The 26,300-nt window shown below is 30.0% G+C and overlaps 1 protein-coding gene and 1 long non-coding RNA gene across 6 annotated transcripts in view; one reads left to right on the top strand and one right to left on the bottom strand.

Moving 5' to 3' along the window:
* LOC142333570 (uncharacterized) overlaps window positions 1–26,300 on the bottom strand; it is an 85,721-nt gene that overhangs the window by 32,538 nt on the left and 26,883 nt on the right. The window lies entirely within an intron of this gene.
* On the top strand, window positions 1,720–3,413 carry LOC142333575 (uncharacterized). The gene is made up of 2 exons (XR_012758636.1): window positions 1,720–2,103; window positions 3,331–3,413. It is a non-coding gene; the product is annotated as an uncharacterized LOC142333575 (long non-coding RNA).

The following is a 26,300-nucleotide window of genomic DNA, read 5'->3' as shown; positions in this document are numbered from 1 at the left end:
TGTGTTAACATACACTGATCACATCCCTAGCAATGTGCTGTTTTTTAGATGGTGCTAAGAAATCTAATCTATTAGAATAAGTTATTTCTCCAATAAATAAAATACTGGGATAAACAACAATGAGCAATACATATATATATATATATATATATATATATATATATATGTAAAAACCACTGAATTTAATCAGTAAGTTTTAATTTAATTTCCAAAATGAAAATTTCAGGTACTTACGTATTAACGCCACCGCAGCTACAGCTTTATTTAAAAGCAAAGTAGTCAATCGGATTTCGGTGGAAAATGAACAGTCTCTTTACTTATTTTATAAATATAATTTAACCAAACTTAACCTTCGCTCGCTAACCTTGAATAATTAACACCGTAATTTTTTGAGTATTTATTTAATAAATTCAGTAATTATTGCAATTATTTATTATTTAAATAATCAAAACACTCCAGTTAATTAGTCAAGGTTAGCAAGCGAAGGTTAAGTTTGGTTAAATTATATAAATAACCATTTATTAAAATTAATAAAGAGACTGTTTTGAATCTATGTTAAACTCTATATCGGCCCATTTTCCACCGAAATCCGATTGACTAGTTTGTTTTTAAATAAAGCTGTAGCTGTGGTGGCGTTAATACGTAAGTACCAAATTTCATAAATGTTAAAAATATGATGGACTAGTAAAATACAAGATGATGGGTTTACGGAAAATTTGGGGCAGAATCCTGTAAAAAGAAAAGCAAGGGTGGTAGGCCATATATTTAAAGCACCCAGTCATTGAATTTAATTCACAAAGGAAGTTCAGAAGGTACAGACAGCACAGAGATAGAGATTGAAATACATTAAACAGAAAATTGAGAATATACCACACGATAGAAATGCTTTGGCTAAGAGAGTCACAGATAGTAGAAAGTAATTAAGTGTATCGACCAATCAAATGATTGAAAATCTACAAAAAATCATAAGCCTGATGACTAACAAGTAATTTAACGAAATAAAAGTATTCAGAACTATCGCTATTAACATCCTCTCCTTAGGGAAACACGAGTTATTTTAATAACACACAATAGAATTACTTCAAAAACATACAACAAACAAATCAGGCATTTCAATTTCAGATAATTCTAATTCCTTATAGGCTAGATTATTTAGAGAAAGATCGCTTACCTTCGGTAACTATAACATAAACTACAACAGATGATTTTACGCTGTTTCCAGCTGGAAAAACAGTCCTAAAGCAGTTAAATTATATTTTTTCTGCAACTTTTTAGGATTTATTTTTTTATAATCCATTTACTGTCAACAAACTTGAAACAAATCAAACATCCGAAGCTTCTGTCTATGAGGTAGTATTTTTCTAATGAAAACGATATATCGAAATAGCTTAAACTAAACCTCGTTGAAATATCGATAAATAAATATATAAATGTAAAGGTGAAAAAACCTCTTAACACTTAGTCGTCGCAAATAACGACCATGACACTATATTTTAATATTAACTTTTTGAAATAATTAATTACTATAATATCAATTATATTAAAAGAATAACATAGTCTCAATCGATATTTTACGGAGTATATTTTACAATCTCCTTGTATTTTCAATCTGCTATATCAACCAATTGCCTTGCCAATGCCAAGTATTTTACATCATCAATAATGAAATATAAAGAGATATATATTTCCTGTTTTCCAAATAATCGCATTGCTCTTACTGTTTAGTTATCATAATGTACTAATTTTAATTTTTATGAATCAGAAACTAAAGGAATGGATGAACTTTTTTTCTTTTCCCTGTTTAGCCTCCGGTAACTACCGCTTAGATAATTCTTCAGAGGATGATATGTATGAGTGTAAATGAAGTGTAGTCGTGTACATTCTCAGTTCGACCGTTCCTGAGATGTGTGGTTAATTGAAACCCAACCACCAAAGAACACCGGTATCCACGATCTAGTATTCAAATCCATGTAAAAATAACTGGCTTTACTAGGACTGAACGCTGTAACTCTCGACTTCCAAATCAGCTGATTTGGGAAGACGCGTTAACCACTAAACCAACCCGGTGGGTTAAGGAATGGATGAACTGACCTAAAATATTAGGTAATGTATTAGACGTACTGCGAAATAACTCTTATTTTTTATTGCTATATTGAACAAAGCTTAAACCATATTGCCAATTATATAACTAGTGCTATGTTTTACAAATTATTTCTTTTTTAGTTTCTACAAAAGAAGATCAAGGTGATTCTATATTGCCAAGCCTGATCGGGTACAAGAATTCTTTGCTCTTGCACAGATTGTTTTTAAAAAGAACAGGCTGTAAATGCACAAGAACATGCAACAACAATGTCAGCAACAACCTCAATAAATTTAAGGAAATAAAATAAAAAAATGTTTAGCAATATTAATGATTGTTTTTTTTTTTTTTTTTTTTTAAAGAAAATAGCTCTCTAATCTGAGTTACTGTTAATGAAATATTGATACATCACATAGCATCATAAAGTGTTATATAATTCATATTAATTTATTTTGAGTTATATACACATTAAATATTTAACCCTTCGGGCTAGTCTAGCGGTTAGCTTGTCGCAAATCAGTTATTTAACAGCTGACTTTTTAAAGTTGATGGTTCTGAGGTTCAAATTCTGGTAAAAGATAGTTGATTTTATGTGAAGTTGAATATTAGACAGCAGATACTGGTGCACTTTAGTGGTTAGGGTTCAATTAACCACATGTCTCAGGAATTGTCAGCCTGAGTCTGTAACAAGACTGCACCTAATTTACATGTCATACATATCATCCTCATCTCATCTCATTGGGCCGTTAAGAGGGTTGCTTATTGATGTTCATCACTAGTTGAACAGATTGCAACATGCACATTAAGGGAAAAAATTAGATATTCAACAAAACAATTATTGATCTACAAACTAAAGTAAAAAATGATAAATTTTATAATTTCTTTTGTATCATGATAAAAAAACAAATTAATTAATCAAAATATTGCACGATTTTATTACTAAATAGTAAATCAGAAAAATTATGTAATTTAATTTTACATTGAATAAAATTTCATAAATCCACTAAAACGGTATTTTTTGTTTTTTTTATTATATAAACATTTTCTTTACTCATAGAAAGAAAAAAAATTAAAGAATGCCAGTTATAACTAAAATTTCACTAATTAATTATATTAATGAAAAACTGAAACAACTTACTGTAGATAAAGGGCATAAATACTATTATAATTTAATTTGAATTATTATAATTTATTAAAACCGACTAAAAATTATTTATAAATAAGTAATAGAAATTACATGCTTCTTTCAGCAAAAACAAAACTTGCAGACAAGGAGGAAAGAAAACAAAGGTCAGTGGCTTAGCTAAGAATAAAATAACCTGTAAAAAGAAAATCTTTTAGTAATGGACGAAGTTAAAGTCTTTTAACAAGAAAATTTCAAAGTTTTGTTCATTTCAGATGAAAAGAACAAAATTGAGATTGTAGACAAGCAAGAAAAAGTCTTACCAAAAGCTCTCAGTAAATAATTAAAATTTTAATTACATTCTGTGTCCAACTCAACACAAAATGATGGAAGAGGGTGCAGGTGTTTCCACATTCATTCACAACACACAATTTAAATCTACTAAAAATATAAAATACAACTTATAAGCTACTCATATGTCTTTTTCATTTGAAAAGATTTTAAATATTTCTGTCCAGTCCCAGGGCATTACAGGCTGAGAACTTGCCACAGTTGTTTCTGATTTCAGATATTTTATAACTGCTGGAGAAAACTTTAATACCAGACACTTTCAAAGAGCTTTTAGAAGGCATACTTAGTACACATAACAAGGATAAAACACCAACTTAATAAAGTACATCTTTTGGCTCCCTTAGTTCACTAAATTTAATCATTGTCTCACCTACCGCATATTGACTGTAGGTAAAGAGCTCTCAAGAAACCATTTTCTAGTACATTTAAGTTTCCTTCTACACATGAAACAAGGGAACACTTCTGTCATTTTAAAATGAAAGTAAACTTGGAAGTTTTTAAGAAAGAAATGAAAATTATATAAATTACAAATTGAAAAATGTAAACATTTGGAGAGCATTACAGACATATTATTGAAAAAGGGATTCCAACAATACCATGTGATAACTGAGTATGAACCAATCTATGTTAGAATCCTCACTTCAGCGTGTAGATAATTCCTGTTATCAGAACTATTTTTGAAGATGATTTTGAATGAATCCAAGCAATCGATTGGAAAAACAGTAAAATATTGCACCACTAAATGATGACAAAAGTGTCTTCATCAATGAAAGAACCATTGTCATAATTTTTTGCAAGTCCATAAAATAAAGGTAAAAATTAATATTACAATGCTCAACATTCAAGGAATGCTAAGTGGTATTTTAAATGATACTACTCTTTCACTCAAATCCTACTCTTTAATATCTTTGCACTTGAGTTAGCTTGTTTAACATTAGGAACATAAATTTCACTGATGATGTCAAATTTGGAAAAAGGCCCCACAAGTTATTTTAAAATTCACTTGGGCATTCCACAAAAAAAGTGAAATCAAATCTATCCCTTTAATTTCTCTAAAATTTCTTTTCAAGATAGACCGCTGAAGAATTCTTTTCCTAAATCAGGTAGGAGAGGAAGAAACCCCTGGAAGAATATAAATCCCAAGCTCTTTGGTGTTATGTTTGACAAAAAACTTGTACAGAGTGGTCACACTCTGTATATATATATATATATATATATATATAAATATGTGTGTGTGGGTAAAACTAATAGATTTTTAGAACAGATTAGAAATTAAAAAATGGCAAATTGGTTTTATCTAATGTTACTTACTACCTTATTAATAACAAACATTCTGTATCTGATCTTCAGACAAATTTGGAAATAGGTGGAAATCAAAAAATTGAATTTAATAATAATAGCAAAAATTTGGACATTTTGGACTTGGCTTTTATAAATATATAAATACAAAAAAATTTCCAACTTGATGAACTTTCAGACAGAATTATGAAGATGACACTCTTATAAAAGTGGCAACAGATGGCAGCACGTTTTTAAATAAAAATAGATATGATCAGAATGTAGATAAATAATTTCAAATCAATATCATCAAATACAATGTATATATATATTAAATTTTAATCTTAAAAAGTTGGTCTGTACAAATACAATAATTAAACTACTGGTCCTAATTCTTTAAAGAATATACTTTTTAAAGCAGTTTATGTTTATATAAATACTATGTTTTATATATAAATAGTATGTTTTATGTTATAATTCTGTTATTATGTGTAAATTCTATGTTTTCATAAACTACTTTTTAAAACATTTTGATTCGAACTCACAGTAATTCATACTCAATACTCACACTCCATTAGCCTGAATTAGTAAAGTTTCCAGTGCACTGGCTGTTTTTGTTTTTGAACTATTCATAACTGTAACTATTTGTGGAGTCCAATTTTATAACAAGAATGTTATTTGTTTAGATAATATTTACATTCCCCTCTAATTCATGTAGATCCCACGGTGAGTGTAGAAAAAGTAATACAGCCGCATAAAAGGAAATTTATATTTTTACATTCATCTACTACTTGCATTATCTTTCTTTTTTTTAACTTTTATAACCAGATTAACAGATGAAACCTCATAAGTTATACCAATGTATAACATAAATCAAAGTTACCTAAATGCATCACATTTACAAGATATCTATGACCATAATTGTTTGATTCCCCATAAAATCAGTAATGCCATCAATCAGCACTGTACAGTTTTCATTTCAGGTATCATTAATGAGCTTGTAATGTATTGCATTAAATGAAATGCAAGAACCTAGAGCTCTAGGATAGACAGCTGACAATTCAAATCCCAATAGGTTCAGATTTAAACCCAAATTCTCTCTTACTAGCACATGGAGATTACGATCCATGGCCAACTGAAAACATAATTAATTCCTCACTCTCACAAGACTACATATAGATTACTGAATACGTTACCTCTGGACAACCAATTTTTCTTATGTCATAGAACTTTTAATGTTTAATATAGAACTGCCGTTGAAACTAAATAAGTTTGTGGATTTTTTAAATCCATAACAAAAGTATAATTTCTAAGAACATGAGTAGTATAACAGATAAACTAATATTACAATTAACAAGACAAATTAATCCTGTAGGTCATATTACATTTTTAAGTAATTGTATAATATTTCATTGTTTTCAAGTGTACTGCTTTCTTTGAAAAAATTAAAAACTATACCGCTCAGAAATGCAACATCTCTTCAACATCTTCTTCTGCAACATCTCAAAGTAACATTAACTAATTCAGTAACTACAGCTTTCATAGATAGACCAAAAATTATTGAAGAAGCTGAATTTTTCTTTTGTGATATATGCGTGTGCACTCTTTTTGTATAATATGTGTTAAAAATGCAATTTTATCATTATAGTAACATAGTTAAACAGTTTAAATACAATATAAAGGTGGTACATAAAGTATGACATTTGTGTGTACATAATGGCAGTTATCAAACCTCCAAATCAATTTAAGCATTAGATGATTATAATTTAACAACTAATTCTTTTGGAAAATGATCAATCCATAAAATAAATTTAAGTTCATAAATAGATAACATGATTTATTTATGCTTTTAAAATTAATGTATACATTTTGAATATTCTTATCTTGAATATTATGTATTTTTTCTCTGTGAAAATTCAACTAAAAAATTAAATTATATATATATTTTATTTAAGCCAATGAAGTAAAATTAAAAATTTACAGTAGATGAAAACATTACCAGTTTGTTTTATATGTAACACTAATTCATTTTTATATTTATTATAAATTACAATTTTTTTTTTGTCTTCAGTCATTTGACTGGTTTGACGCAGTTCTCCAAGATTCCCTATCTAGTGCTAGTTGTTTCATTTCTGTATACCTCCTACATCCTACATCCCTAACAGTTTGTTTTACATATTCCAAACGTTGCCTGCCTGCACAATTTTTTCCTTCTATCTGACCCTCTAATATTAAAGCGACTATTCCAGTTTGACTTAATATGTGGCCTATAAGTCTGTTTCTTCTTTTAACTATATTTTTCCAAATGCTTCCTTCTTCATCGATAAAGTGTTTATTTCTAATTCTGATGTAAGAAAACATACTTACAGTATTTCAGAACTATTTAATGTTTTAATTCTAGTCAGCAAAAAGGTGATTAATGTATTATTTAATATTTACTGCTAACAAGCCCTGTTTTCTATATTTTAATTCCCATGATTTTTATCTCTAATCTTATACCACTGAAGTAAATGCAATCAGTATTTAGACGACCTAACATTAAATATCCAATTATAATAAAACTCCCATTTATTGCACAATGAAAGACATAAATGTACTCGTCAAAATGTTTTGCGATAGTATTTCAGATAAATACTGATTGCAGTAATGGAATAAATTTTGCATTACTGCAATCAGTATTGTTGATTTCAGTACAGTAATCTTTACCTTACGTTGGTAAGGTATTTGACTATAATACCATATTTTTTTATCCCCCCTACATAGTAATGTCAAATCACACAATGTAAGTACAGTCCTTACACACAGGGCTTTGCAGCAGGTGCATGGAGCAAGTGGAGCAACAAATCTTTACTCGGAGCAACATGGAAATTTGTAGTATTTTGCTGCTCCGATGTATATATTTTTGTAATATTTGAGCTGGTGAGAATAGAAGTGACATAAGTCATAAAATTTAAAAATTGAGTTAAGTTGATGTGTGAAATCCTCTGACATAGTTCTGTTTTATTTAGAATGAAAATGGCTTTAGTCATTAGTACAGAAATTCACCACTAGGAACAGCACTAATATTCATTTCTTACATTTGATTTTTCAATAAAAATTTTAACAAACCATTAAATGTTAAACTAAATTTCTTCAATTGGCCAAAAAGTGACTTACGCCACTTTCATTCTCACCGACTCATTTTTCTTTGTTAAGTTTACAACACTGGTATTATTAAAAATGTGACAAACTTGTCAAGCAATACATAACCTAACTATTTTTGCGCCTGCTCGTGAGTGTGAGAATCGTTCATTTCTGTTAGCAATCAGTTTGTTGTAATTGTAATTGTAATTTTTAATTTGTTTGCCGAGGTAAGATTATTATTATTTGGTTATTTTGTATGCACAATTGTTTATATGCATTATTTCTAAAATAAAAACACTTAAATGTTTGATTATTTAAGACATGGTGTCAAACCAAAATTTAAAACTATCACTGCTGATAGACAGTCGATTTACGAAAGAGCTTAAAGAGATTTTCGTATTTGAATATGATAACAGGAAGAAGACGTCAGTTATAAACAAGATGGAACGCATTATAAATGGCAAATCTATACAATGCAACTTCAAGGCAAGTGGAACTAGTTTGTTGAAAATGTTCAATCTTTGGCAGCATGTGAAGCGCAATCATCCTGAAATTTAGGAATGGTTACTTAAAAAGAAGGATCCACTGCAACAAAAAATGTAATCACAAAAATTTTACCATTGCATTTTCATGTCATAAGAAATGCAGAACTGATCGACCAAAAACTGATACGTATTTAGCATTGTTGAAGATTACAATCGCTATGGATAGTAATACTTTCCGCAAGGGACTTGTTGAGATGGTTTGTATGAGTATGACACCACTCACTACATTCACATTAAATAACAAAGGATTCCAAAAAATTACTGGTGAAATGGCTCAGAAGCTTAGTGTACCAACAGGACATGATGCTGTTCGTAACTTAGTAAAAAGCACAGCAGAGTCTACTCACATCAATTTAAGACAAACTTTAAAAGGACAATCACGCTGTTTAAAGCTAGATGCTTACAACCCATGGAAATAAAAATTTTCTTCCCATCAATGTAGAATTTTGGAATAAAAAAAGCAAGAAACTGAAATAAAAACAATGGATATTATTGATACTGAAGGAAGGCATAACTCATTATATGTGAAAAATCAGATTAAAGAAACTTTAAACAAATTTGAAATCAATGAACAGCAAGTACTAAGTATTTGAGTAAATAATGCAGAAAACATGACATGTGCTGTAAATAAACTTTGAGATCGTGGAAATATTTCCCAGGATAAAGAAGATGACAAAACTGAAAACATTGAAGAAATGAAGGTAGACATTTTGCAACAATGGGTTAAAGATACAGGCAACGTGCTCCTCAGATAAATCCTTAGCTAATTCTCAACCTCATGAAGTACAAAACACAGAGGATCCCCCCATGCGATAGTTCAAACCCAAACAATTCTGCATAAAGTTTATCAAGTCATGTATTAGCTTGTAATCCTTTGCTACCTTTCGTTTCGTTGACTTGATGACACTGAAGCCATCACACCAAGTGTTTCCTCTCCCATTTTTGAATGGAGAGATGTCACAGCCAACCCGCATCAATTTTACAATCAATGTAATTTCCCACAACGGGTACAATCCCATAAGTAGAAAATTCCCGCAGCTTGTAATAGTTAGACCAAAACCTCCTCTTTAATTGGAAGATTGAAATCAGAACATCCCCCTTCTGATCAAAAACCTTCAAAATTCTAGTAGTCAATTTTAAAATGCACTCAGAAATAACAAAACTTAAAGGTTAATTTATATGATTAGCTACAAAAATGAAAACTAGAAAAAAAAATTAAACCTTTATAAATGAAGAAGCTATAAAACATTAAAGCGCTTAAAACAAAACACACTAACTGAAAAACATTTATGTTTAAATAGAAATACTTAATAATAGAAAATAAAATAAATAAAATAAAACAAAGGACTTGAATTAATATTAAAATTAATCTTCAAGCTTTAAACTTCTAGATCCACTTAATCAAAGCGTTGTATAGAGTTCAAACACCAATTAAAATATTTATTCATTAAAAAAGCAATATTTTAAAATGTTTGTATAATATCAGTACTAACAGTTATTTATCAAGTTGTTATCTTTCACTTAAAATAATTTTACATCAGAAATGTTAATTTTACAGCAATGTATGGTAGCACCTATTTTGCTGTTAACTTAAACTTAACGACTGTAATTAAGCAAGTAATATCTTGATTCCATCCATATTTTGGTAGCAAGATAAATATAATATTGTTTTGTTAATGAATATTTACAAAGAGGCATTCAAGTTCTGCTTATTTTTACAGAACTTGAATGTTTCCTTCATTCTCTACTCTTTGAAGCTTTCCAATTTTGTCATCAAACTAAATGCGTCTCAACAAGAAACATACTTTTCTAAGTAGATGGTCAGTTATAAATATTAGAATGAAGAACAATTTATTTTACAGAGGATCTGATCAACTAAATAATTACTAAATTTTCATATGACAGAAAGAAAAACACTCCTCACAAATTTGTTAATATATTCAAATGTAATATCTCTTGTAAAATACGTTAAAAATTTGTTACTAATTTTCAAAATTAAAAGAAAATTGGCTTCCAGAACTAATTATGCAGCTGTTTCTTAATTTTTTACCAGTGCCACTATTGTTAATAACACTCACTTAAAAATGGTTTCATAATAGCTTTAAAGGGGCTTTTAACATATGTGCATTTGTATATGTGTGAAATAATATGAATGATCTCAGTCACGGCTGTTCTTTTTCTGTATATTTTTTCAACTTAAGGATTTATAAATTTCATTCTAGGCAGCTCTGCACTGATCATTAGATAAATAAATAAATATTCAAGTTTTAAAAAACTATAGCGAGTATGATTCTTTCAAAGAAAAATGTTCACACATTAATAAACACGGTTACGTTTTATGCATTATCATCACACTATACTAGCGAATGACTATTTTAAAGAAGAACAATATTTCATTTTCTTCCAGTGTTTCATCTAACTCTTGTTCTACCTGAATTTTTATCAAACTCCTAAAAAGTTCTATTGGAAATGGTTTTATTGGAAAGTGAAGGTCGACAGACCTTCCAATAAAACCTCAAAAATACTTTTGTTGATCCAGGTTACTGTACATATTTTTCTTTCGATATAAAAATTTTTTAAAATTCAGAATACTCTTACAATGAAAAAATTATAAAAAAATAATAAACCGGTAAATAAAAAAAATTCCTAGTGAATCATTTTTTAGAAAAATGGGCATTCATAATCATTAATTCAATTTGTACAGATTTCTGAAAGCCTCCATCCTACTACCCTGACTAAGTCCAAATTCTCAATTCCAACCTCCCAATATTATCACATTAATCATACTCCTAAATTCATAAAAGTCATCCAGTGATCGATTTATTTTTTGATCCCATGTTACTTTCTAATATTATTGCGATTTATATTTTTGTAAATAAAAATATATGAAATGCGTGTTAAAATATAATAACAGTCTAATGTCAAAAACATAACTGAGATGGATTGTTTGATAATCATTTTATTAAAATTGGGTAGCCATTCCTGAGTAAATTGTACAGTTGTAGGGAACCTAAGTGTGAAACTAAAATCAAACCTCAAAATAAGAATGGATGAAATAATTTAAATTATTAACCCTGTTAAAGTTTAACAGTAAACAAAAGAAAATTCATTTCAAACCAATGTTTTAAGTTCCCTCTCTTTTCTTGATCTTGTTTATTGATCCAATATGCATTCAATAAATAAATTCATAATATAACATATACTAGCTGTAATCAAAATAGAGAGAATTCAAATAATTTAAATAATAATAATAATAAGAGGAATGCTGGCTTCTGATGTGAAAACTAGCAACATTCATTATTATTATTAAAGTACTCATTTACTGAGTTTTACAATCAGGCACTGTTTAATATTATTATCCTGTAACAATAGTGGCATTCTGTTGTAATTAATGAGTAAAATATTAACTGATACACAGCGAGCTTGTTTGCATTGGTTTTTTATTTTTTACACATATACATGTAAAGATTGCAAATAATGAGAAAACTCACACAATTGGTAATTTAAAAGCAAAGAAACAATTTATTTAACTTTCAATTCATCAAAAGATAGTGACAGAAGCAATCCGTAGTTTCTTTGACATCATCATTTAGAATTATTCAAATTCTTGAAAAATAGTGTGATCTGAAAAATAAACTTTGAATATTACATAATTTAATTTACGAGTATATTTTGAAGAGGACTAAGCAATATAGAGAACATAAATGGGCAACAGGGTTCAACATACTTACAAATTTTACTGGCATAAAGAATTATGACTATTTCTAAAAGGCAAAATTAAACATCTCAATATTATAAATTTACTTTTAAACTTTAATTTACTTTTATTTAAAGGGGGCTAAAGGCTTTAGGAAGGAGGCATGCGCTTTCTGGATAACATTGTCTATTTCAATTTTTCCAGATGGTTAAACACACTTTGTCAAAAGCTCACTTATTCTATTATTCCTATCTTTGTGAATTATGAGGGGTTAAAGGGCTATGACCACTTGGAGGGGGGGGGAAAGACACTTTTGGTACATCTGTTTCTCAATTTAAATATTTAGAACGGTTTTGAAATAAAGGGGTTCAGATCTAGCAATATTTCAACTTTGTTTTTTAATTTAGTGCGATAGGAATATTGAATTTCTTGAAAGCAAGGGGTCTGAACCTTTTGAACAATACTATATTATTTTACTTTTTCTGAAGACAGAACACATATTGAAAAAGAGCTCGAGCACTATAATAATTTAATCTTTGTAAATTAGAAGGGAAGGGTTCTTTTGGAATTAAGGGAAGCCTCATGAATATCATTATGAATGTTAATTTTTTCATATGGTTAAACATATTTTGACAAAAAAACTATACAAAATAATTTTAATTTTTTTGAAAGGAGATAAGGGACTAGAACTCTTTATGAGCAAAGGGATATTTCCATCTTGGATGTAATTATTTTAATTTTTTCTTTAGTAGAAACACCGGAAAAGAATGCTTAAAAAATTGTAATATTTTAATTTTTATTATTTTAGGGGAATCAGGGGCTAGAGACCCTTGAGAGCTGAGGTAATCTAATCTTCCCAGCCATAATTATTCTTTTAATCTTTTCTTCAAATAAAATGAATTTGAAGAATACTCTCAATACCAGTATTTCCTAAGCGGCTAGGGTATGTAGCTTCAGGGAACAAGATTGACTGAACATGGGGTATTGTGGATTTGAAATTTTTTTGATTGGCAATACTTTTTAACAAAATCCATTTAAATAAACTGCATTATTTGAACTTTTGTGAGTTGAATGTGGCAAAGAGCTAGAGCTCCTAGAGTAATAATATGACCTAATGTATTTAACATCTTAATGTTTTTACTTTTTCAGCTAGAGCACTATTTATTGCAGTTTTAAAAACATAATGAAGGGAAAGTTGGTCTGTATTTTGATATCTCCAATCTGGGTTAATATACATTGTGAAAATGTTCAAACAATTTCTATACATGGAACATTAATGGAATTAAATTTTGAACAAAATTAAAAACGGACAGGGATAGCTTTCACATTTTTAATTCTTGACTTCTTGTATGGTGGTCATGGAAAGTTGATCTTTAGTACATTGAAGGTTCCTTCAAAAATACTAGAATTATTTAAAATTCCAAAGTTTCAAGTTAATCGAATTTAGTGGTGTGAGTTACTCAATATTATTTCTAAACAGCTTTTGGCTCCTACCTTCAAAACCTATTGCCCAAAAAGTTGAAATTTGGCACAAATATTTTGCTGTTAATAAACCCATTTCTAGCTTGATCTACAACCCCGTTAGACAAGAGGGCATTATGTACCTATAATTTCTTTTAGTTAACTGTAATTTTTTTTTACCTTTATTAAGTAACATTGCACTGAACTGGGCCAACTTATTAAGTGAATATTACTCCAGAAAATAAACTTTTAAGCACCCCTCCCAAAAAAGTATAATTCCATTCAGGGACCCATAAATAAAATATAACTTTTTTTAATTGTAATTTTCATGACTGAAAATCAAACTATATTTGTATTAAATGTAGACGATATGCAAATTTAAAAGAAAACTCAAGTTGGATCCCCAACTTAACAATTTAAAAATTTCTTTAATTTTTTTTTATAATTTTTGATACTACATCTGTTTTTCAAATTGTAGGCTATTATTCAAAATATTTTATGAAGTAGATGTTGACTGATGGGGCTCAAATGGACCCAAATGTCCATTTGGGTCCTGACCCAACCCAGGACATAAATAAAAATTAAGTTAGATATTTTTAAATAACTAAAAATAAAAAATAGTAAGATAATGCTTTTGAGGGTATGTACCCTCAAGTATCTACTACACAAGTGAATAAAAGCGAAGCAAATTTCTTGTCATCTTCAATAAATTTGCATATTTTTACACCACCACCAGTAATATATAACAAAGAAATAATCTCAAGAAAAGCTTTTTCTTATCCTTTTTACATTTTTCAGCCCATTCAATAGGCGTCAATAGCATTTAGGCCCATTCAATAGCAATCGATACGTAGTATTCGATAGTAGTAATTATATTATGTTTATTAAAAAAAAATACATAAACTACTAAAATTATTATCTCTACCACAATAGCTAACATATAATATATAAAACTGATATGTAGCATACAAAATGCTTATCTATCCCCTCCTGTAAATATAAATAAGTTCAGAACGGTGAAGACTGCACCGTTCTGAAAGTAAAAATGGCAGAATCAAAAAGGGACTATCCATAATGGGGCTATACATTAAATCAATTACAGTTCATGAAAAGCAAAAAAACAATGATGTTTATGATGAGATCATTGAAGGAAAACCACAAAGATCTTATCGCTTCATCTGGCATAATTTTAGAGCTTGAAAAATACAGAGGATAAAATACAGACAAATTCTCTTGTTACACAATTAGAATGGTGTTCAAAACTAGGATTTTTACTTTCTGTTAACAACACCGCTTTCTTATTGGAGACAGCATGACAAGAAATTTGCAGAGAATATCAGATGTTGAATAAACACCAGATTACTAGGAAAGCATATCAGTTTCTTTACAGAACAAAAGTTGTTTTAAAGAATTCAAAAGCAGAATATAAACTGTGTACACCGGCGTGCAACTGTGAGGAAAGGATGGCATATGTAATGAAAATTTACATGTAATGTTAATGTGGTCTTTGGGGATATTAGTGTATATTTTGTTGAACAAGCTGAAATGAAAACTGTAAGTATTTTGGATAAGATGAGAGAGCAACAAATATTCAAGAGGTAAGAAGAGGAAAATATGTTGAAGAATGTGACACGTATTGAGGTCAATAACAAAAGGAGAAGGGACAAAACTGGCAAATAAAGGACTGTAAGGATATGGGCTCGACTGCAATTTACAAAAGCTGCCAGCTCTATGAGATTTATCCATTTAATTACATTATTATTAAGAATGTGTTCACTTATCAGAACTTCATCACAAACTATCAGAATCAATTCTCACTATCGGCATTGAAAGTTTTCATCACACCAAAATCATATAGCCAATGAATTATAAGTGTTAAAGACTTCAAAGAAAAAAGAATTCTCAATCTGACGTGCTTATAATTTGTTCCTACAATTTAAAAATTCCTTAACTGTTATCAGACATCAAGCTAAAATTTCATGCAAGGCTCTCAAAATGATATAAAGAGATATGTAAAAAGTCATTTGACCTTTATTTTCTTTTTCCTGTTTAGCCTCCGGTAACTACTGTTTAGATAATACTTTAGAGGATGAATGAGGATGATATGTATGAGTGTAAATGAAATATAGTCTTGTACATTCTCAGTTCGACCATTCCTGAGATGTGTGGTTAATTGAAACCCAACCACCACTCTTGGCTTCCAAATCAGCTGATTTGGGAAGACGCGTTCACCACTAGACCAACCCGGTGGGTTAAGGTTAGGATGCACTAAATTTAGCTATCATTTTCATTGATTATTTACGAAAACCATTAATGATACCGTACGAAATATGTAATAATTAATTTTTTCCCTAATTATGTTATGTGCTTAAGGTATTGACCTATTAGCAAAATTTGTTTCAAGATTCTTTAGAAATAACTTTTAGTACTCTCATTAAAACTCTGTTATGGTTACATTTTTCCTTATAACTTAAAGTATCTTAAAATAGAAAGATGTAGGTGGCCAAGCGGTAACTGCTTGGCCATATCTCTCAGATATCACTTGTCTGAATGTTTTTGCTTGGGGTTTTATTATAAATTATACCAAAGAAAATATTGAGATTTTAATGATTTAACACAAAAAATTTAAAGGTGTTTGGTCTAATAATGCCGCAGATGCTCCAAACACCTAGCAGGAGTTAGATTATTGTCTAGGCATCTGACCAGCTAAAAAAAGTGCATACACTGAAGTTGACTAACCTACATTAGAACATGACGAGTTGCTAAGTTTAGTAAAAAAAAAAAAAGAAGAACGTTATTAACATGTACTTTTGGATACTTTTAGTCTGGACATCCTGTAGATTATGAAGTGTGTGTGTGTGTGTATATATATATATATATATATATATATATATATATAAAACAAAACAAAGAAAATATTATTTATAATATATAATTAATATAATATCTTATAAGATATAAATAATACAATGATAATAGATTTATAATAATTAAAATAAAAACACCTAATACTGCATGATATTTTTTTAATTCTTACAAATTAGCACTTCTGTGGTACACACCTTTTCATCAATGTATTTAATGTGTTTTAATACGTCTGATGAAGTGCATACTGCAAAAGCGCTAATATGTATATTTACACATATAGGGTGAGAAACATAAAACTGAACTGAGAGAGCTTGGAATTGCAGTTATTTGAACGTTACCTTTAACACTTCTATTAACATCATTATTGGTTGTGAATGTTACTACTCTAATCTACTGCTGTCAGTTGTAAACTATTCATGGTTTACTGCAATAAGTTTTGTTCCTTAAGTTGTGCTTTTCTGATGCCTTAATAGCTCAAGGAATGGATTACTATTTTGGAAGCTAATCACTGCTCTTAAATCCTTTCCAGGAACACATTAAATATTCGCTAAAAAATTTCTGACTAATAGAATCCCAGCTAAGAGCAGCATACACAATTCAGTTAGAAAAAGGCATAACAAAAGGTTGAATGAATAATCCAAGAACAAAAAGAAAAAATAGGCCAAAAAAGAAGAAAATTGTTTTAAACAATTTTCAATTGTTAAACATTGATTTCCAACGACTTAACTATTAAATCAGCTTGGTGGGTGAAAAAAAATATATACACACACACACAAACAAGTTGAGATACTGTATGTATCCAAAATTTACATAATGAAAAGTTAACACGTGGAACACCAATTTTCCAGATGTCCAACTAACTACACTGCCTAAATTCAGACTATGTAATTAAAAAAAAATTAATACATTATTTGAAAAATGTAAAGACTATTCAAATACATATTTTCTTCAAAAGGACTCTTTTTATCAATCTTTATTTTACTGGAAATTTTAACTGAATCTTTGCAATTCGTTTAGCAAAAATAATACGTATAAAACCAACAATAACAAACATAACATCTAAAGTACAATTTAGAGAACTTTCAGACCCATTCATGATATGCACAAGGCTGATACAGGAAGATGGACTACCCCACTGTTCAATTGCGCCTTGGAATTCGCAATGAGGAGTGGTATGAAATAAATATCAAGGCAAAAGAAAACATAAAACTAAACTGCCTAGGCTTTACTGACGATCTAGTCCTCCTGGAAAATAGCATCCAAGAAGCCAAAACATAAATAAGTTCACCACTGGAGATACCACACAGAATAAGCTTAAAAATCTCTTTTTAAAAGAACAAAACTGATGTTAACTAACTTTCCACTTACAAACAAAATATCAGTAAATAATCAAGAGATTAAAAAAGTAGAAAAATTCATATACCTTCGAAAAATAGTCACATACAACTTAAACAAGAAAACCACATGCAGAAATAGAATCGACAAACTGTCAACAGCACAAAACCTCACTAACAACACACACAACAAAAAATGCCTCTCATAGCCACCAAACTCAAACATTACCGGTCGTCGTCCAACTGTAATAATATAAAGTAGTGAAACTATATTCCAAACAAGCCACACAGCATTCTAAAACTCGAAAGAATAGCAATGACCTGCATAAACAAAAACTACTACACAGAAGGGCACTGAAGGGTAATATAGAACAAGCCAGCTTATAAGGAAATGGAACCTGTAACGATCACAATATGAAAACCGAAAAAAGAATTCCATATGTTAAAAAAATAATTTTATCTCTAAGCCAATTTTTAAGTTAGATCTGGAGTAAGGCAAGCTACACATCTGTTCTCCACGTTTCCTAGTTTTTATAAATCACATTAGTTTAATTTAGTTATATACACGATTGAAGAGCTTAGTTAAAAACCACACCATATGGCAGAGTATTTCTTCACTAAAAGAGGATGAATATATTCTGGGCCCATCAAAGAATTAATTCGGCAAATGGCCTCTTCGACACCACTGTCAGTTAAAATAACATTTGCTACATACACAGCAGATGTATATTCACATATTTTAGTCAACATCACGTCCAGTTAGTTAATTATATAATTTTCGTCATTAAACTGAATAATAATAAAAGTACTTAAATTAGTTTTTGTGGAATTTCATTATTTCAAACCAAAATGTGAACTAAAAAATAAATGGGTGAAATAACAAAAAGGGATTAAAAACCATAATTAAAAAAATAAAATCAAAGAATTAAGACAGAAATATGCCAGGAAATGAAAAATCTTGTTGAATATTTTTTTATACGAATTTACTATCTATGGAATTTACAAAAACTATTACAAAGATGAGTTTTAACTATTACAAATATGAGTTTTATTTTCTTAATGTGTGCGTTGTAATAAAATGAACAAAGTAACGTCACCATGGTCCAATTGGATTAGCATGATACGTAAACAATGTGTAATTATGTACTCAGGCCTACCATTCCTGAGAAATAAGGTGCCACCAAAGCATATCAGTATGCATGGTTTAGTTTTTAAATCCGTATAAAAGCAACTAACGTTTAGTAGGTTTGAACCTGATCTCTCTAAGAGAGAGATAACCTCTCTCTCTCTCAGAGAGAGAGAGAGAGAGAGAGAGAGAGAGAGAGCGACACAAAAAAAAATCAAAATCTCCAGGAGCTTAAAGAAGTTAAGATAAAGATTTTTGGCCCTTCTATGATGGTCTTCCATTCAGTTATGCAGAAAAAGAGGAGCGCAATAGAACATGTTAAGGTAAAAAGAAATTTAAAAAAAATTTAAAGACAGGTGTCAACAAATTATAATATTTATGATATTTATAATATATTATATATTTATAATATTTATTATTAATATTTATGAAAAAGTTCTGTCAGACATCAAAAAAAGCTTTATACTCATGATACCAAAGAAAGCAGGGGCAGATAAATGTGAAGAATACAGAATACAGTTATAATTAATTATAATTAATTTATAATTAAATAATTTGTTCTGGACCAAAGCAATTAGAAGGTTTGTACTGGAATATGGTGCCATCAAAACTTCTAACATGTGAATTAAGTCAAAATAATAAACGAATCTAGTACTAAATGTCCAAAAGAATGGAAATGTTTCTACCGCCCGCAAGAGGAAGGATTGATTATCGATTGCACTGAACTAAGGATAAAAACTTTCCCCTCGAAACTTTCTTCTTGGAATATTACAATTCTACACTAAATCATATAAAAATGTTAATCATACTGAGCTATATTTAGCAAAAAATTATTTATCATCACTGCCACTAGAATTAGATGGTTTCAAGTATATCACGACTTTATCACTTCCCTCAAATAACATTTCACAAATAACTTTGACCGGCTTATCGCCTAATATAACAGTACGTATCAGAATAAATTATTTTAAGTATAGCCATAATGATTGCACATTTAATAATAAATATTTTATTTAATGATTTTCACACTTGTTGACTATAAAATACAGTAATTAGACAAATTGTACTAAAATTGGTGTTATAAAGGAAGAAGAGGAAGTTGAGGAGGATGAAATGGGAGAAACAATACTGAGATCTGAATTTAAGAGAGCATTAAAAGATTTAAATGGCAGAAAGGCTCCTGGAATAGACGGAATACCTGTAGAATTACTGCGCAGTGCAGGTGAGGAAGCGATTGATAGATTATACAAGCTGGTGTGTAATATTTATGAAAAAGTTCCGTCAGACCTCAAAAAAAGCGTTATAGTCATGATACCAAAGAAAGCAGGGGCAGATAAATGTGAAGAATACAGAATACAGTTTAACTAATTGGTTTACCTAGTCATGCATCAAAAATCTTAACTAGAATTCTATACAGAAGAATTGAGAGGAGAGTGGAAGAAGGGTTAGGAGAAGACCAATTTGGTTTAAGGAAAAGTATAGGGACAAGGGAAGCAATTTTAGGCCTCAGATTAATAGTAGAAGAAAGATTAAAGAAAAACAAACCAACATACTTGGCGTTTATAGACCTAGAAAAAGAATGCGGTAACGTAGACTGGAATAAAATGTTCAGCATTTAAAAAAAATTATGGTTCAAATACAGGGATAGAAGAACAATTGCTAGCATGTACAGGAACCAAACAGCAACAGTAACAATTGAAGAACATAAGAAAGAAGCCGTAATAAGAAAGGGAGTCCGACAAGGATGTTCCCTGTCCCCGTTACTTTTTAATCTTTACATGGAACTAGCAGTTCGTGATGTTAAAGAACAATTTAGATTCAGAGTAACAGTACAAGGTGAAAAGATAAAGATGCTACGATTTGCTGATGATATAGTAATTCTAGCCGAGAGTAAAAAGGATCTAGAAGAAACAATGTACGGCATAGATGAAGTCCTACGCAACAACTATTGCGTGAAAATAAACAAATACAAAACAAACGTAATGAAATGTATTAGAAATAACAAAGATGTACCAATGAATGTGAAAATAGGAGGAGAAAAGATTATGGAGGTAGAAGAATTTTGTTATTTGGGAAGGAGAATTACTAAAGATGGACGAAGCAGGAGCGATATAAAAGGCGAAATAGCACAAGCGAAACGAGCCTTCAGTCAGAAATATAATTTGTTAACATCAAAAATTAATTTAAATGTCAGGAAAAAATTTTTGAAAGTGTATGTTTGGAGTGTCGCTTTATATGGAAGTGAAGCTTGGACAATCGGAGTATCTGAGAAGAAAGGATTAGAAGCTTTTGAAATGCGGTGCTATAGGAGAATGTTAAAAATCAGATGGGTGGATAAAGTGACAAATGAAGAGGTATTGCGGCAAATAGATGAAGAAAGAAGCATTTGGAAAAATATAGTTAAAAGAAGAGACAGACTCATAGGCCACATACTAAGGCATCCTGGAATAATCGCTTTAATATTGGAAGGACAGGTAGAAGGAAAAAATTGTGTAAGCAGGCCACGTTTGGAATATGTAAAACAAATTGTTAGGGATGTAGGATGTAGGATGTAGGGGGTATACTGAAATGAAACGACTAGCACTAGATGGGGAATGTTGGAGAGCCGCATAAAACCAGTCAAATGACTGAAGACAAAAAAAAAATGGTATAAAACTACGTTTCTAAAAAAGTTAAGAAAAAAACTTGTCTAAGAAAAACGAATTACTTGTCTTCACTCCAAATAAAAGGCAATGTGAGAATCATAAAATTAAATTTTGAATAATTAAAAGCAATTAATACAAACGACACGCATAAAGGTAAGCGATTTGACGAGACTTTGAGATGTCTCTTAATCGGCACGACGTTATAAGATTTACAAACAACTTTCTTACTTTTCTGTGTGTCTGATCGGTCGGTGATATTAGAGGAGTTTACTCGCTCAGACTCGAGCGACTCGTTTGAGGGATTTGGTACGAGTTTAAAAGAATTCAAAAAGAACTTAATTACTTTTCGGTGTTTCTGAGTGAGTGTTACAATTGTTTACTCGCACTAACAACCCCCTCGTGACTAAACCCCCTGTTTAAAATATAAATTTGAATTTTAAATATATACTTTAAAATAAAAATTAGAATCTAATTTCAATATGATTTTATTTACTTTTTACCTGCATTAAAATATTATTTAATAAAAACATTCGTTATCAGAATTGCTAATCTAGTTGAAAATTAACAAATTTGTTTTTTGAATAGTAATTTACAGAACTGAACTTTCGTTTTATACACCGATAATTACATTTTCAATTAGGAAAAGTAAGAAAGAAAATTTAATAAAGAGAATATTTTATGTTCTCTAAGACTGAAAACGGTATTATTTGATCAATTAAAATTGTTAAATATAAAATGTATTTGGTTATAAATTATTTTCTAGACATATATCCGTGCGTAAATATTTATTTGATTTACTGATAACCTTTTTTTTATTGTAATGGTACAGTTTTGAATTTATTTAATAATACATCATGTACTCGTGTACGCTAACTTTTAAAATAATATAAAACGAGATTGATTTATTTCTTCCTTACAAAGCTGAACATTTGCTACTGTAAAACAGTTAAAAAGATAAAACGCGTGTCTGTCTATTGAGTCACGTCTGTCTATCTCCCACTTATTCGTTTCTCATTTTACCCTCTCCACTCTTTCTATATGTTTTTTATTGTAAGCTATAGTGGTATGTATTTTATTTGTAATAGCACGTACTCATTTTTGTCCTTGAACGTTAACTAAACGGCATTTTTTGTTTTAAATATTACCATCAAAACAACACAGATTTTATTCTATACTCTTGACCATAGGGGATAAGACATGTTCTTTTCTGTACTTATAAAAGTAAAATTAACAACTATACTGCAGCTGCCTTTCTTTTTTTGTTTTTATCCCTCTCAGATACAAACACATACACACACAGAGAGAGAGAGAGAGAGAGCAACAGATCAAAAGACTTTGCTTTGAAGGAAGCACAGCAGCGACTAATGGTTGTAAAAATTGATTTTTATAAAAATGCTACCGTATTTGTATAAAAAAAATGTTCTCCTGGAAACAAATTGTAGCGTGTATACGTATCCTTGAATATATTGTTAATTTAATACGTGCATTAATCTGCACATATCAAAAAAGTATCTTGGAATTAATTTTTTTTTTTTTTAATTACAATTTAATGTTTTCGGTTATGTGTTTTTATACTAATTAGTACATTTATTAATTTTTGCTTTACCACTAACGATTGTATAATAATGGAAAAACGCATCCCGCATCTACTATTACAAACCCTAATATGGAGAACTTGAAAGTAGCGGATTTACCAAGAATTTATAGAAATCGCATTTGCTACTGGTCAGATTTTCTAAGAGCATGTCGCTGGGAGAAGGAGGGAAACAACCTTTTCTGTACGATTTGGTGTCTCCTGAAAACGATTCTGCAACGTTTATATATATATATATATATATATATACATTTAAAAGATTTTTTCACCCGCTCTACCGGACGCAAATTTTAACCGATTTTGAAGAATCGATGGGGGAGATGTAAACCTGTTGAAAATACATCCCTAATGAATTTCAAATGAATCGGTTATCAGAAACCGGAGTTAGAGGAAACAAAATTGGTTTTTGGATACGTTTTCAAAGATTTTCAAGGTTTTCACGTAGTAATTTGAAAGGTAACTTGTTATATAGAAAGCCAGAATTAGATTTCTGTGAGCAATACGTAGCGCGAAATAATTTTGTACGATTCATATTCAAAATATATATTTGAACCAAAAACTGTTTGTTTAAAGAAAAACAAACCAACATACTTGGCATTTATAGACCTAGAAAAGGCTTTCGATAACGTAGACTGGAATAAAATGTTCATCATTTTAAAAAAAATTAGGGTTCATATACAGAGATAGAAGAACGATTGCTAACCTTTACAGGAACCAAACAGCAACAGTAATAATTGAAGAACATAAGAAAGAAGCCGTAATAAAAAAGGGAGTCCGACAATCCTTGTCGGACTCCCTTTTTTATTAGGATAGGTAACATCCTGTTACCTATCCTAGTTACTTTTTAATATTTACATGGAACTAGCTGTTAATGAAAGGGCAATTTAGATTTGGAGTAACAGTACAAGGTGAAAAGATAAAGATGATACGATTTGCTGATGATATAGTAATTCTAGCCGAGAGTAAAAAGGATTTAGAAGAAACAATGAACGGCATAGATGAAGTCCTACGCAAGAACTACCGCATGAAAATAAACAAGAACAAAACGAAAGTAACAAAATGTAACGAAGATGAAAAAATAACGACGAAATACGAAGAAAAAAAATGTAACGAAGATAGACCACTGTATGTGAAAATAGGAACAGAAAAGATTATGGAGGTAGAAGAATTTTGTTATTTGGGAAGTAGAATTACTAAAAACGGACGAAGAAGTTGTGATATAAAATGCAGTACATCACAGGCGAAACGAGCCTTCAGTCAGAAATATAATACGTTTACATCAAAAATTAATTTAAACATCAGGAACAGATTTTTGAAAGTATATGTTTGAAGCGTAGCTTTACATGGAAGTGAAACTTGGACGATCGGAGTATCTGAGAAGATATTATTAGAAACTTTTGAAATGCGGTGCTTAGGAGAATGTTAAAAATCAAATGGATGGATAAAGTGACAAATGATGAGGTGTTGCGGCAAATTGATGAAGAAAGAAGCATTTGGAAAAATATAGCTAAAAGAAGAGACTGAATATAGGCCACATATTAAGGCATCCTGGAATAGTCGCTTTAATATTGGAGGGACAGGTAGAAGGAAAAAATTGTCTAGGCAGGCCACATTTGGAATAAGTAAAACAAATTGTTCGGAATGTAGGATGTAGAGGGTATAACGAAATGAAACGACTAACACTAGATAGGGAATCTTGGAGAGCTACATCAAACCAGTAAAATGACTGAAGACAAAAAAAAAATGTTTGAAGCCAAAATCAAATTTTTCCAAGCACTATCGCTATAATATTTTAATTTCACAATAATCCAAAATTTGATCTGGTATGAAGAAAGGGAATCAGTTTTGAAATTTTAATCGTTTTGAGATAATTTTATAATTTTATTTTTTGTGAACATAGCTCCAAAACCACGTAAATTATACGTAATAGTATCAAAACAGGTTGATGGCAAGTAGCAGTATTAAGCAATTGATGCCGTCAAACTCAACAATTATGTAAAATTGAGGAAGAACCGAAACATAAATATACAAGTATAAAATACTTAGTATCTCGCAGTATTATCTATGACATCGAATACTGAGGCCGACCATTCCTGAGATTTGTGGTCAATTGAATTTTTGTTTTTTGTTTAATTTCCGGCTCCACAGTTAAGTATTGCTTCAAAGGATGAGATGAATGATTTGTAGCGTGTGTTAAAATGCCATTCCTGACCGGTATTCAAACCCGGAATCTCCAGTCAATTGAATCCCAATCACAAATGTTCACCGGTATCCACTGTCTAGGATTATAATCCGTATAAAAGTAACTAGCTTTTACTAGGACACAACACTGACAGCAATATTATTTTCAAAAATCATTACACCAGCGGAACATCCTTTACAATTAATTCTTAACTAAAACCGGAAATCCGCCCTTCTGACGCACTTACTGCGACAGAGTTTTTTGCATTTTTTGTATTCCGTTGGTGATTATCCTCTAAAATTTTCATAATGTATTTAATTTGTCGGCAGCCACACCCTAATATATATTAGTTGAAAATATTTCAATGAAAGCTTATTACTGCAGTTAAGAAAAGCCCAAAATCCAAAAAAATTGGACTTTTTGGCTACTTTTGGTCCGGTCGATTGATATAAAAATGGGAGGTGCACAACTAGATGGTACAGCAGTCCTAAATCCAAACCAAAATTTCAACATCCAACGGTCAATCGTTTTCGAGTTATGCGAAATACCAAATATCTTACAAAAAATCTGATCTGAGCACCACATGACTTCCTCGTACGCTTACTAAATTACATATACACATTTTTTTAAAAATGAAAAGTACATAAATTTTTATTTCATTCATAACTGCTGATATTTTTTTTTATTACTATTATTGAATTATTATTTATCGTATTTTTTTTTACAATCAGAGGTTAATAATTATTATAAATCAAAATATTTAAATTAATAATTTAATTTCGGAAGCTATTAACAAAAACAATAATGATGGCGTAAAAATAAATTTGGTTCGACATGATGAATAATGTATTTGAATGAAAAAATAATTTTTTTATATATAGAGATATGAAGGT

This window comes from Lycorma delicatula, chromosome 13, assembly GCF_047948215.1.
Source record: "Lycorma delicatula isolate Av1 chromosome 13, ASM4794821v1, whole genome shotgun sequence".
NCBI classification, from domain to species: Eukaryota; Metazoa; Arthropoda; class Insecta; order Hemiptera; family Fulgoridae; genus Lycorma; species Lycorma delicatula.
Note: the sequence above shows the minus strand (reverse complement) of the source record. Positions and strands in the feature narration are given on the sequence as shown.